Here is an 11382-nt window from a genome sequence, read left to right on the forward strand (position 1 = left end):
AAAAAGGTTTTAGCTTCAGGAGTTATACAATTTTGGTTTTCATGAAACTTTTGTTTCCATCAACAAATGTTACATAGAATTCACAATACAGAAACAGGCCATTGAGCCCAATTGATCCATGCAGGTTTTTATGCTCCACACGAGCCTCCTCCCACACCTCTGCATTTAACCCTATCAGCATAACCTTCTATTCCTTTCTCCTTCATGTGTTTATCTAGCTTCCCCTTAAATGCATCTATGCTATTCACCTCAGCTACTCCTTTTGGTGATGCGTTCCACATTCTAACCACTCTCCAGGTAAGGAGGTTTCTCCTGAATTCCCTATTGGATTTACTAGTGACTGTCCGCTATGTACGACCCTGACACGCACGCATGCACGCACATTTTTAGATTCATATTTTACAAAATCCTCAGATCTGGTAAACTAATGTTATCAATATGTGCATGGATTTGAATTGGTAGCAGTTCATTGGAGAATAGCATTGTATGTAGAATATTCACAGCCAGCTCAGAGTATCCCCACATAATAAGGGCCCACATGGCACAAAAATCTTCAATTACAGCTTTCAGCATTAAACACTGGTGGCATTTATTCTAATTTGAATTAGGACTTGGAGCCACCAGAGTATCATAAAAAGCCAATCGGAAACAGATTCCACTCAAATAATTAATTCAGCAGGAGTTACACAGGAGATAATGATGGGAAAACCCAGCAGGAGGACGAAAGACCAGCTCACAAGGCAACCAAGAATTCCTTGGCTCTAATTGAAAGGCAATGCCTAAGGCTTTATGGGATCAGACTTCAATCCGATACTTCCTGCAGTCATGCCCATCTTGCATGAAATCTGAAACATTATTAATAATTTGGCAACTTCTAGCCAAGCACCACAGTCTATTTGGCCTGAGAACATATTTCCAGGACTCACTTATTTTCTACAGCTTACAAGCAGGTACATTTTAAAATGATTACTTTTATGATTCCAATTTAAAGTTACACCAAAGACACAAAACATTGCATTAGCACTTCAGGTTAAATGCCACCAAACAGAAAAGTCATCCAGTGGCTCTTGAAAAGTTTCCTTTTTTTTTACAATTTTTGGGGAGGGCAAAATGACATTGCATTTTACTCAAAGCTTAAATTCATAACAATAATAAACACAAAGCCAACTTATAGTGTCAGCTGTGGCTCAGTGGGTTGCACTCTTGCCTCTAAATTCAACAAGTTGTGGGTTCAAATCCCATTATAGGGAATAAAGCTTAACATTAAATAGACTAGCACATAATCTAGAGAGAGAGAATGCTGCATTGTCAGAGGTGTTACAACCAGCCAGTGAAGGATTGAACACATTTATTTGCTGGAATTTACATTACACCAATACCCACAACCTCTTCCCCAAGCCTACTCCCTTATATATGGGAGCCGGAGTTCCAAATAGCTCATGCACCTGAACTTAATCATTCATCAATTGATGTAATTCCTTTCTATACAATTAACAGGAGGTGCTGTCTTTTGGATGAGACGTTAAACAGAGGCCACATCCGCCATCTCAGGTGGATGTAAAATATCCCATGGCACTATTTCGAAGAACAGCAGGGGAGTTATGCCCGGTGTCCTGGCCTATATTTATCTGTCAACCAACACCTAAAACAGATTATCTGGTTGTTTATTTCAGCGCTGTATGTGGGAGCTTGCTGTGCGCAAATTGGCTGCCACGTTTCCTACATTACAACAGTGACTACACTTCAAAAGTACTTTGTTGGCTGTAAAGTGCTTTGGGTAAATCCTGAGGTCATGAAAGGGGCTATAAATTTGTTTCTTTTTCTTCAACAAATATAATTAAATATTGGGCATACATTAGTTTTCCTCCATATCAAAACCATACAGTAGTGTGAAATAAATATTTAAAAGTCTAATAGTGCTGAGGTTAATCCCCCTCCTACACTTGCTTCCCACATATCACAGATCCCAGTGGCATTGATTGTCCATAATTTTGTTTTGAACTCCATTAGTTCGGTTTTGCTAGGATTTACAATAGATCCCCAGTTAACATATTGAACAAGAAAGCAGCCATCACCATGTCACTGAAATTCTGTCTTTGATTGTGCACTTTGATGGTTGGAATCAATGGATGCTCAAATCATAGAATCATACAGCACAGAAGGAGGCCATTCGGTCCATCGTGCTTGTGCTGGCTCTTTGAAAGAACTATCTAATTAGTCCCACTCCCTTGCTCTTTCCCCATAGCCCTGCAAATGTTCTCTCTTTCAAGTATTTATCCAATTCCCTTTTGAAAGTTACTATTGAATCTGCTCCCACCATCTTTTCAAACAGTGCATTCCAGATCATAATAACTTGCTGTGTAAAAAAAAATGTCCTCATTTCATCTCTGCATATGTAGTGTACAGCTACACATCACATTAAATAGACTAGCAAGTGGACTGTCGGAAGATTCAGGGAAGATCTTGGTTCTCTGGAACACAGACAGAAAACGGTGGAGACACTCATCAGGTCAGGCATTGAGCATACGTGGACATCTGATGAGGGTAGGATCTGCCTTAGATGAGATATGCCCATGGGTCAATAGCCTGCTGGCCAATTGCCTAGGCTTAATATGAAGAACAGATGCACGAGAATGGAATAAGTGAGCTGATACCCATTGAAGCAATGAAGTAAACTCGCTGGTCCCACAAAAAGGACAAGGAAATATTATGGATAATCCTATTTTTACAGAATTAACACAAAGTGGGGTAGGACTTACACCCATCATCTCCATCTCAAATGGGTACAGAAATATTTAACATTGCTGGGGCCACGATGCTTATCAGTCTTTGTAACAAATAAAACCCAGTGTGCTGATAAGGACGGTTATGTGGCCTTGATCTGGTTTACACTCTTCATCAACACACGATGGTTTGTTTGTTAGAAAGACTGACAGTGGTCATACTGCCAGCAATATATATTACCGTGGCCATTTGATGTAGAGTATGATAGATGCTTGTGTTGCCATCCTTGAAATTAGTTCAGGGAAAATAGATTATCTGTAATATTTGCTTGTACTTATTCCAGAGCAAAAGTTGGTTTGTTTTTATAAACACCAGTTCCTGAGCATACTGCAGTTTTGACCTTAATTTATGAATAATGTGCCACCTACTACACTGAATATGTGGAAAGAACCCTATAGGTGTCAGCCATGGCTCAGTTGGTACCACTCTTGCCTCAGAGTCAGATGGTTGTGGGTTGAAGAGACTCCAGAGGCTGGAGCACATAATGTAGGCTGATACTCCAGTGCAGTACTGAGGGAGTGCTGCACTACTGGAGGAGCTGTCTTTCAGGAGAGACGTTCTACTGAGGCTCCGTCTGCCCTCTCAGGGCGTAAAAAGATCTGATGGTGTTATTCAAAGAAGAGCAGGGGAATTCTCCCCAGATTCCTGGCCAATATTTATCCCTCAACCAACATCGGTACAACAGATTATCTGGTCATTATCACATTGCTGTTTGTGGAACCTTACTGTGTGGATATTGCCTGCCGTGTTTCCAACATTAAACAGTGACTACACTTCAAAGAGCTTTGGGATGTCCTATGGCCATGAAAGGCGTTATATAAGTGCAAGTTATTTCTTTCTATTGGATGAAGAATCCAGTTATTGAAACTTGGCCACATCATGCTCTATAACATGTAGTACATGGGTAAGATGGGTATAGAAGGATATGGGCCAAGTGCAGGCAATTGGGACTAGCTTAGTGGTATAAACTGGGCGACATGGACATGTTGGGCCGAAGGGCCTGTTTCCATGTTGTAACTTCTATGATTCTATGATTCTATGATTCTACTAAAGGAAGGATTTGAGATTTCCTCCTGAATCCATAGGAAGCTTTGTACCAATCTTCCTGCAGAGATGGTTTTGACTTCTAGTGGGCCAACCATGAGAGGAAGCTGCATAGTCAGATCATAAAGATCAGCAAGTTTTCCAGTAACATTTGCCAGGTAATATCCTCTCCCATTGTCACAAATTGCACAAGACTACAGAAGAATAAACATTGGAACTATAAATTAAATGGTCTTAGTCTGCAGGATACAACACAGGAAAAGGATTTGAGGGTATATTCTTGAACAGATCTTTGAAATCATCTGCTCAGTGTACATCAGAGACAGGATTTTGGGTCATACAGTGCACAGAATAGAAAACAAACCATAGGATGTGATACTGAACCTCTACAGGGCAATGGTTTTTTTTACCATCTGGAGTATTTTGTGCAATTCTGGTCACCATTTTATAGGAAGGGCATCTTGGCACCTAGAAAAAGTGCAGCAAAGGAAACCCATCCAATATCTGTCATCAGGCATCTGGGCTACAAAGAAAGACCACAGAAACGGAGAGATGGAATCTTATTCAGGTGTTCAAGATCCTCAAGGTATCAATAAGTTGAACCCCAAGAAACTGTTTACCATGACCCGGAGAAGAACAACGAGGGAACATAGGATGAAACTCAGAAGGTGAATGTATAGATCAAATATAAATATTTCACACTGGTGGTGAATGTATGGAATGGACAGCCCAGGAACACAATCGAGGCCTAGAGCATCAGTCATTTTAAGAGAGAGTTGGACTCATATTTGACAAGAGAATCAATTGGGGGATATACGATGTGAAGTCTGTATTTGATCTCTTGGACCTGCCCGATGGACCAAGAACTAGATGGTCCTAAAGCCAATTGATCTATGTCCTTAAAGCCATAGTCTCCATCTGACTTTTGACGCGTTGAACCTGCTGCACAGGTGATCCTAGAAGAATATGGAAGATTCTACTTTTAAAACGAAAGTTCCTGGACAAAGGTTTCAGAATTATGACAAAGACAGGAGTAGGTATATGCAGGGGGACATCTTGACACAGGGAGGCCGAGCCACCTTTACTCAGTAAACCTTCAGGGCATCAGAACAGACCAGGGACCTGTGCCTTTATCCAATGAACCCGCAGAGGGAGACTCACCATTAAAGCACAACTTCTGTTGGGTTATGAGCCTTGCTTTGAGGAGTGTTTGGTCTGGTTGTTGATTCAGTGAATTTTTGCACCTGTGGGCAAACAGTTGGTTAATTAGATATCGGCCCGGAAATTGCTCGGAGCAGTGAACGAAAAGCGCTCGCCGTTCCATAGATTTATTCTCACCCGCAAATTTACCGTGGTCTTTACTGCGTGAAGTTCCTCTAATTCAAAACTGAAAAGAGTCCAGCGTTAACTCCAGCGAAGCGAGGACCATGCGAGCAACGAGAAGAGCACGCTCTCCTCGACCAATCAGATTGCAGCATTTTTGACAATCCTTGGATAGTCAGTGTGTCAAAAACCAGGAAGTGAAAGGTAAAAAATTAAAAACCTTGTAGAAACAGTTAGAGACAGCGAAATAAAGGGAGGGTAAGAAATATCGAATTAAAAGATAGAGATAAAAGAGACAGAAAGAGAAAGTTAAAAAATTAAAATTAAAAAACATTTTTTAAAATATCCAACAACTCTTAAAATCACAATTAATGAGACTCCACATTTTCAAATTTAATTTTCGGTGCCAGAGAGGTTGTTTGGCAATCATTAAGACTTACCATGCCGTTAAATCTTAGTTTAGAGCTGATATTTATGAGCTCACCATTTTTGTGGCGCTATTACTTAGTTTCCAGCTGGGCAGGAGAGCAAGTTGGCGCTGGTCCATTGATTCCAGTGATTCCAGTTGGCAAGGTCCCTTTAATGTCATATCGCCAGCGAACCAGGAAGAGCAAGCTCCTGATTTCCGCATTTAACTGCGCATGTGCGGATGCCGCAACTTGCTCTTCGATTTTGCCACTAATAACGGTGAGCGCTGTTGAGCTTACTGTTATTTTAGATGAAATTTCTGGGCCATTGTACCATTTACTGTTACATTAAGTTATGGAATATCCTGACTACAACAATGTTTTGATCTAGGCACCTGGATTAAGGGGGAAGGTCCTCTGTTTACAACTCTTCTAATCTCTATGTAATATGGATTCCCTCTGTGCCCATTATTGTGCTTACTTTTTTTTATTCGTTCATGGGATGTGGGCGTCGCTGGCAAGGCCAGCATTTATTGCCCATCCCTAATTTCCCTTGAGAAGGTGGTGGTGAGCCGACTTCTTGAACCGCTGCAGTCCGTGTGGTGAAAGTTCTCCCACAGTGCTGTTAGGAAGGGAGTTCCAGGATTTTGACCCAGCGACGATGAAGGAAAGGCAATATATTTCCATGTCGGGGTGGTGCGTGACTCGGAGGGGAACATGCAGGTGGTGTTGTTCCCATGTGCCTGCTGCTCTTGTCCTTCTAGGTGTTAAAGAGCTCGCGGGTCTGGGAGGTGCTGTCGAAGAAGCCTTGGCGAGTTGCTGCAGCGTCCTGCGGATGGTACACACTGCAGCCACAGTGCACCGTGGTGAAGGGAGTGAATGTTTAGGGTGGTGGATGGGGTGCCAATCAAGTGGGCTGCTTAGGCAGCTGTTCAAGACTTGAGCCCATTACTTCTATTCCACCCTCTTTTTTCTATCTTGTCTCCTCCCTCCCGTCGCCTCCCCTTCCTGTCACCCAGTCTTTTCTCCCCTCTTGGGTACTTGCCTCCCCTATTTCCACCACCAGTCCTATGACTTCCTACTCTCCTGCCACCATTCCAAGCTTGAATCCCCCTTGGATCAGCCCACATCTACCATCTGTGGCTCTCTTGGGATTCTTCAAAATTGTTTTGTTTTTCCAATCTGGGGGTGTGGACATCATTGGCAAGGCCAACATTTATTGTGCATCCCTAGTTGCCCTAAGGTCACTTCAGAGTCAAACAGGTCGGTGTGGGATTGGAGTCACGTATAAGCCAGACCGGGTAAGGAGAGCAGGTTTCCTTCCCTCAAGGACATTAGTGAACCAGTTGGGTTTTAATGACAATCCAACTGCTTCATAGTCACTTTTACTGATACCAGCTTTTTTATTTCCAGATTTTTAAAATTGAAATCAAATTCTCAAACTATCATGGTGGGATTTGATATCATGTTCTACTGGATTATTGGTCTAAGTTGCTGGAATGCTAATCCAGTAACTTGACCACTACACTACCATAGCCCCACTGCAGCATAACATCCCTGCACTTCACCATTGGCGGCCATGCCTGCAGCCATCTCAGCCCTCAGTTCTGCGATTCCTCCCCGAAATGTCTTTGACTTTCAACCTCCCTCTCCTCCTTTAAACCCTCCCCCCCTTAAAACCCAACCTCTTTGACAAAGCTTTTAGTCAATCCTCTAATATCTCCTTTTTTGACGGAGCTGATTTTTGCCTGATTACGCTTCTATGAAATGCCCTGGGGCATTTTTCTGCGTTAAAGGCGTTATTATAAATGCAAGTTGACGTTGTTAATAATAATCTGGGCGATACCTTCAAACAATCTCAGCATTTTCACCAGCATCTTGATCAGAAATGCACTCTTGACAGTCAAGTTCTTGAGTTGTGCTTTAAAAGCATGAAATGCAGGATGATTATTTTGCTTCAAAAAGTCCCCCCAGGATATAAAATATGGTGCTCAATCTGGCTGTTACATATCAGTCACTGTAGTGTGCAGCATAAATAAGAGGGAGCGGAGAGAAAGATGGTGTTCAGGCAAATCGTGTTGTTGTAGCAATTGAGTAAATTGTTCAGTTACTCTGACAGAATTGAACAGATGTTTCTGGAAAGCACTGCTATATTAAAAATTGATTTATGGCTCTCCGATGACTTAAGGAGTTTATCCAGTGGCTGGTAGAAGCGTGCAGTTCAGGAAGGCCTCGAGTTTCAATCCCCAGTCTTTGTTCAGTTAGCTCATGGCTTTTCAAACTGGGGTCGCTGGACCCAAGGGACCTGTGAAAAAATCCCAGGGGTTCCCAGGAGGTCATCAGACTTCAGTCCATCGGTCATAAGATTAATCTTTTACACCTCCTCTGGACCCATCTTTTGTTTCTATACTTGTCTCACCATCACCTCATTTTGCCTCACTTTTGTAATTTAATCACTCCTGCCCTCCACCCTAACACAAACCTTTTGTCCTTTTCCTGCGCCCCCTTCTCCCTGGCTCTGAACTTGCTTAAAAGCCGTTCATCTCTTAACATCTTCCAGTTCTGATGAAAAGTTCATCGACCTGAAACGTAGATGCTGCCTGACCAGCTGAGTATTTTCCAGCATTTTCTGCTTTTATTTCAGATTTTCAGCATCCGGAGTATTTTGCTTTTATATTATGGAAGATTTTCATATTTGTTTCTGATGGTATTTCTGTGCTATACATTAATAAAAGAAATTTTCTGTATCAATAACACTCTTTTACTGAGCAGCTGACACTATCTTTTGGAAGTTAGGACGGGGTTCCCCAGGAATGTGCTAATGTTTGCCCGTGGTCCTTCACACGGAAAACCATTGTGTTAGCTGACCTCAGATGTGGTGGCAGAAAGAGCCTCGGTGGTTTGGGAGGAGAAATTGAATAATGTCCACTTGAACGAGGGGCCAAAGATTGACCAACACCAATAGAACTGTACCCCAACAGAGAGTCATCATCTCCAGGAGAAGATAGTAGAGAATTGGCGGTGAAGAGTAGCAAGCAAGAAGAGGGAAAAAAATGATTTGCATTTGTTAAGGGAGCTAAACACCACCAAACGTGGTGAATATACAAAGAATGTAACTGGTCGCCATGTCATATAATTCTGTTTCCAGCATCAAATTTGAAGCACCATCCGCCATTTCATGCAAGATATAGAATGCGCAGATGCAGAAAGCAGCTGGTTACTGCCCACAGTCTGTGCATTTATTGTCCCTCTGCTTTTTATTCCAAAACCAATTCACAATCCACTGCAAATTCACCATTATTTGTGAAGGTATCAGAGGGTATAGGCCTGAAATATCAGGACTCGTTTTACGACTTAGACATGGATCTGGAATGCACTGTCTGAAAGGGCAGTGGAAGCAAATTCAATTGTAACTTTCAAAAGGGAATTGGATAAATATTTGAAGGGGAAAAGTTTGCAGGTCTATGGGGAAAGAGCAGGGGAGTGGGACTAATTGGATAGCTCTTTCAAAGAGTTGGCACAGGCACGATGTGCAGTATGATTCTAGGATATAAAGGCAAGTAGAAAGAATTAGAAAACTTGTATTTATATAGCACCTTTCATGTCCTCAGGATGTATCAACAACACTTCACAGTACCACGCCTTCCAAGTATTGCAAGTGGAATGGTTTCATTATACAGTGAAATAGACTGACTTTATATATGCAGGAAGTATAAGCACTCTTGCATAACTCTCGTAATTAAAATAGGTCATAAGTGCAGCCAAAATGTAAATTTGCAAAAATTATGACATAGTTGGGACTTATTCTTTTCCCTGCAAGTTCCTAACAAAACAAATGCCAGGGTCATAATTCCTCCATGGAGGTTCTTGCAGTAAAGAAGAAACAGGGCCTAAATTTTAACAATGAGGTGGGATCTCAGCAGGGGGGTGGGGGAGGTGTCAATTAGCGGGAGGGAAACCCGGAAAAAATTTTTGCGCCTGTTCCCGAGTGATTGCGACTCAATTGAAGCCACTTAATTCAACTTCCGGGTTTCACGTCCTCAAGCTGCGCAGCGGGCGGACTGCGCACCCGCATGACGTGTTTTAAAGCCCACTCTGTAAAGGGCCAGTGCAACAATGCATTTTGAAGGAGAAAGGAGTAAAAAGCAGAACGGAACATCATAGAGGAACGGCAGCACCCAGGTTCTCAGCCGTCGCCCTGGAGACACTACCGGCTGCTGTGAGAGGCAGGAGGGAGGTTTTATACCCACCTGACAGCAGGAAGAAACGTGGTCCTGACACTAAGAAGGCGTAGCTGGAGGTGGCAGAACAGGTCAGCAGCAGGAGCACAGTGCCCCGGTCTTGGCTGCAGTGCAGGAAACGATTTAATGACCTGACCAGGTCAGGAAAAGTGAGTACAGTTACTGATTCACCTGCATTCTGTGGTGAACATTACTCCCCCACCCACCCCCTCACACTGCCCTGTGATGCCTACTCCATCACATCACTCCTCACACCCACTTAAGGCTCAGTGTCAAGTTACCTTCAATTTCTGTGCACTTCTTCATCCCCCATTTGTGCACCCACCTCTCCCACCCACCCCAATCCTGATGTAATGTGATCAATCTGTCTGATACTCACCCTCTGATGCATCTCATTCATTGTCAGCCTGACCCAGAGCAATGCATCCATCAGGTGAGCCCGTCACCCTCACTCACTCACTCACACGTCTGTACTTTCTCCCTTGTAGGAGAAGAGAGCGCAAAATGCAAGGGAGAGGAGTCGGACTGGAGGGGAGCCTTCACAAGTTGTGGCCCTTATAGAGGCAGCGGAGGAGGCCTTGGAAATTAGCAAAACGGTGGAGTGTCTGGCCGAAGGGGATGCCGAGATTGGCACAGCGCAAAAGTCTGGCGACAAAACTTTAACATTCCTCACACATAACATGGACTGATATTCTCAATGATTGATCTGCTGCAAACCTCAGTATGCTCATCGCAACAATACTTCTGCGATAGATCTTAATATTGCTGTATCTTCTCTTCCAGGGCCTCCAAGTACTGAAGACATGGACGAGGGCAATTCCTCAAAGAAGCTCCATGCCTCTGAGGGTGCATCTTGGCAAGCCATGCACCAGCGCAGATACTCGCACCTCGGTGGGTCCTATTAGAGAGTTAGTTGGGTTGTCACCTGGTGAGTCACCACACACAAGTGAACGCGAGCAGATACTGGTGGCAGGGGCAGCTTTGGAGAGTCTGCGCCGATGGGCGCCCTCCCCTCCAAGCTCTGCTCAGCTTGAAAAGGAGAATGATAGAGGTACAGATGCAGCTTTGCGACGTACTGGAAGACTTGTCGCGCTCAGTCTCCACCGTGATGCAGAGGTTGGAGGAGTCCACCTCTAGCATTGGTGGACTGGAGGTGCAGGTAAGTGTGGAAATGTCTGCGATGGAGACAATGGCAGCCTCCATTGCGCTTCATGCATGGCTCACAAATGAGTCTGTTCGAGCCCTGACAACAGCCATGTGGACTCAGGGTGAGCAACAAGCTGCTGCCTTAAATAGGCAGACAGAAACATTAGGCAGACAGAAACATTAGCAATGACCTTCCAAGACATCACACACGTCCTACAAACTGTTGTCCAGCAGAGTGGTCGGAGTGATGTGGCCCTGGCCCAGGAGAGGGATGATGGCAAAAGGGGACATGGAAATGGGGACTCCACTCAACGTGCCCTCACGTCTCACCCGATGCCCCCACCTCAACCAGTACCCGCAATGCCGCCTCCTTTCCAGATGGCCGAGTCTGCCCCTGCACAGGTGCAGCTGAAGCAGTCTTTGGAGGGGGCCCTTAT

Source organism: Heptranchias perlo, chromosome 15 (genome assembly GCF_035084215.1).
Source record: "Heptranchias perlo isolate sHepPer1 chromosome 15, sHepPer1.hap1, whole genome shotgun sequence".
Taxonomy (NCBI): Eukaryota; Metazoa; Chordata; class Chondrichthyes; order Hexanchiformes; family Hexanchidae; genus Heptranchias; species Heptranchias perlo.